Source organism: Etheostoma spectabile, chromosome 18 (assembly GCF_008692095.1).
Source record: "Etheostoma spectabile isolate EspeVRDwgs_2016 chromosome 18, UIUC_Espe_1.0, whole genome shotgun sequence".
Lineage (NCBI taxonomy): Eukaryota > Metazoa > Chordata > Actinopteri > Perciformes > Percidae > Etheostoma > Etheostoma spectabile.
Window position 1 is genome coordinate 13,723,690 of NC_045750.1, and position 4,062 is coordinate 13,727,751.

At 31.6% G+C, this 4,062-nt stretch overlaps 1 protein-coding gene across 3 annotated transcripts in view; it reads right to left on the reverse strand.

Annotated features, from left to right (window-relative positions):
- The window catches only part of rp1l1b (rp1 like 1b), a 26,792-nt gene extending 23,323 nt beyond the window's left edge, over window positions 1-3,469 (reverse strand). For 2 of the 3 annotated variants that reach the window (XM_032543719.1, XM_032543717.1), the window contains exon 1: window positions 2,446-2,451. The gene's annotated coding sequence lies outside the window, so the exon portion shown is untranslated. Of the gene's footprint in view, window positions 1-2,445; window positions 2,452-3,465 lie in introns of those variants that run through there. The other variant, XM_032543720.1, reaches the window with a different exon arrangement.
- Between the last annotated feature and the right edge of the window lie 593 nt (window positions 3,470-4,062).

Consider the following 4,062-nt stretch of genomic DNA (forward strand, 5'->3'; position numbering starts at 1 on the left):
TATATCTCCAACCTGGCCTGGGAACGCCTCGGGATCCCCCAGTCGGAGCTGGGCTCGGGAAAGGGAAGTTTGGGGTCCCCTACTGGAGCTGCAACCCCCGCGACCCGATACCGGATGAGCGGACGAAGATGGATGGATGGATGGATATTATGTTGAGAAAAGGAATTAAAAGTCAAAGTATAGTATGTCAAAAAAAGTCATGGTACAGTGTCAAAAAAAGTAATGTGGAAAAAGTCATAGTATAGTATGTCGAAAGAAGAAGTTAAAAGTCACAGTACAGTGTGTCAAAAAAGGTCTTAAAAAGTCATAGTATAGTATGTCAAAGAAAGAAGTTAAAAGTCATGGTATAGTATGTCAAAGAAAGAAGTTAAAAGTCATGGTATAGCATGTCGAAAAAAGAAGTTAAATAAATAGAGTGTGTAAAAAAGGTAATAGTATAGTATGTCAACAAAGTCATAAAAAAAGGCATAGTATAGTATGTAAAAAAAAGTCATGATGTTTTCTGTTGAAAAAAGCAAAAGTATATAATGTAGAAAAAAGGAATGGTATAGAGTGTTGAAAAAAGTTAAAAACAGTATCCCAAAAAAAGTCAGTATAGTATTCATAAGAAAGCCATATTACAGCATGTCGAAAAAAAGAAGTTAAAAGTCATAGTATAGCATGTCGAAAAAAAGTTATAAAAAAGTCATAGTATAGTATTTGTAAGAAAGTCATAGTATGGCATGTCGAAAAAAGAAGTTAAAAGTCATTGTATAGCATGTTGAAAACAGTTATAAAAAATGTATAAAAAAGTCATATTACAGTATGTTGAAAAAAGTCACAATATGATATGTTGAAAAAAGTCATATTACAGTATTTCAAAAAAGTAATAATATAGTATGTTGAAAAAAGTAATATTATAGTATGTGGAAAAAAGTCATAAAAACATCATAGTGTAGTATGTTGAAAAAAGTATTTAAAAGTCGTAGTATAGTATGTCGTAAAAAAAAGTCATTAAAAAGTAAAAAAAAAAGAGAAAAGAAAACTAAAAGACTAAAAAGAAAGTAAAAACAATTGTTGTAGATTGTATAAAAAAAAGTATTAGTATAGTATGTCGAAAAAGTCATAAAAAATGTCATAGTATAGTATGTAAAAAAAGTCATAATGTTTTGTGTCAAAAAAAGCAATAGTATATAATGTAGAAAAAAGTATAGTGTGTTGAAAAAAGTAAAGAACAGTATCCCAAAAAAAAGTCAGTATAGTATTTATAAGAAAGTCATATTATAGCATGTCTAAAAAAGGAGTTAAAAGTCAAAATGTATCATGTCAAAAAAAAGTTATAAAAAGTCATAGTATAGTATGTCGAAAAAAATAAGTTGAAAGCCATAGTACAGCATGTAAAAAAATAAGTTAAAAGTCATACTATAGCATGTCGAAAAAGGAAGTTAAAAGTCTTAGTATAGCATGTCAAAAAAAGGAGTTGAAAGTCATAATAAAGCATGTTGAAAAATAGTTATAAAAAAATCATAGTATAGTATTTGTAAAAAAATTATAGCATAGCATGTCAAAAAAATGAGTTAAAAGTCATAGCATAGCATGTCAAAAAAAGAAATTAAAAGTCATAGTATAGCATGTCAAAAAAGCAATAAAAGGTCATAGTATAGTATTTGTAAGAAAGTCATAGTATAGCATGTCAAATAAAAAGTTTACAAAAGTCATAGTCAAAAAAAGTCATAAAGTCATAGTATAGTATGTCGAAAAAAGAAGCTTAATGTCATAGTATAGCATATTGAAAAAAAAGTTAAAAGGCACAACATAGCATGTCAAAAAAAGTTATACAAAAGTCACAGTAACAAAAAGTCATAAGATAGTTATGGCATGTCGAAAAAAGTCACGATTTGTTGAAAAAGTCATATTATAGTATGTCGAAAAAGTAATAAAAAAGTCATAGTATAGTATGTCACAAATAGAAGTTAAAAGTCATAGTATAGCTTGTCGAAAAAAGTTATAAAAGTGTCATGATATAGTATGTTGAAAAAAAAACATTATATGTGTGGCTGGGTTAGCTTAGTTGGTAGTGCAGGTGCACATAGAGATTTACTTGTTGATGAATTGGCTTTGGGTTCAACTCCGACCAGCGGCCTTTTGCTGCATGTCATTCCCCCTCTCTCTCCCCTAACAGCAATAAAGTAAACAGCACAGTAACAGTACATAATGTTGATGAAAGTAGCATGTTGAAATAAGTTTAAAAAAAAGTCATAGTTTGTTATGTAAAAAATCTCATAAAAAAGTCATAGTATACTATGTCAGAAAAATGTTAGGAAAAAGTCTTGGTATAGTATGTCAAAAAAGTAATGGAAAAAATCATGGTATAGTATCTCAAAAAAGCAATAAAAAGTTGTATTAAGGTATGTCAAAAAGTCATAGTATAGTATGTAGAAACAACTGATAAAAAAGTAATGAAACACTCACAAAAACTCATAATATACTATGTTAATAAAACGACACAAAGAGTAATAGTACACACTGTCAAAAAAGAAAGAAAAAATCTAAAAAAAGTCATATAAGAGTCTTGCAATAGTATGTTGGAAAAATGTATATATATGTATATATATATATACATATATATATATATATATATATACATACATATATGTATATACATATATATATATATATACATATATATGTAGAGGTTTACTCCCCCAGTACAGTGGCCACAGGTTCAATTCCAACTCTCTGCGGCATGCCATTCTCATTTCTCTCCCCTATCATGTCTTGATTTTATTTTAGATTATTTTTTGGGCATTTCAGGCCTTTATTTCAACAGGACAGATAAAGACAGGAAAAGGGAGAGAGAGGGGGAATGACATGCAACACAGGGCCACAGGTCGGAGCCGAACCCGCGGCCGCTGCGGTGAGGAGCAAACCTCTATACATGTGCGCCTGCTCCACAAACTGAGCCAACCCGGCCACCATGTCTTTACCTGTCCTGTGAAAATAAAGGCCTAAAAATAATCTTCAAAAACCATAATACAGAATGCACAAGTAAATTGTATGTTGAATCATATTCTTCAATAAAAAGACGTTTAAAAAATCATAATATGATTAAGTCCGAAAAAAGTAACAGTATAGCATGTCCTGAAAAAGTCATAGTATGGTATGCCAAAAAATGTCATAAAACATAATGTGTACATTCTGATATGTTTTAATTAGCATTTATAAGAATTCTTATGTACCCCCTGCAGCATTCTAAAGACCCCCTAGGGGTACGCTTACCCTAAACAAACATTTTGTAAAAAATAAGGCCCTTTTTAAAACGTCATCCTCCTCTTGCCACCTGCCAACCACTTTGTCTTTTTCAATGGGTATATGTAATCCTACCGCTTCTTTTTGCAATCTATTCTAAACTCAAAAACACAAGTAGGAGAGGATCAAAATGAGGCATACAGTATGTACAGTAGTGATGGCCCAACATGACATCACATCATTCCCATCATGCCTAGTGTTGGACTGAGTTTTATGTAGTACATTAATGTTCCAAAATGCAAATATTATTTTTGGTAATTTGTCTGTTTAGAACATGGTTTGGTTATATTTCTTGAACCCACCAATGAGGTGGCTCTTAAACATTTAATCCCACCATTACTGAGGTGGGTGATACATTTCTCCACTCGAGCTGTATTGAAGTTGGTGGAGACTATGCATACAGCAAAATACGCATGTTTGTGAGAATTGGGATTCAAACCAAGACAAGACTGTGCCCTCATCACCGTGGGAGAAAGTCAGAAACGCATGCTGTATCTTGTGGTGAGATGACATGTGATGTAACATAATATGGATCAGGTTGCAACATCTCTTCTGGCCACTAGATGCTACCCACCAGAAAACAGTTAAAATTCAATCAAAGAAGCCTCTAACTTATCTATCAAGCCCATAACCAGGTAGTCTGTTTCTCAGGTCAGACAAATCAATGTACAGCTGTAGCTAAGCCTATAACATTTCTATTTATCTATCTATCTATCTATCTATCTATCTATCTATCTATCTATCTATCTATCTATCTATCTATCTATCTATCTA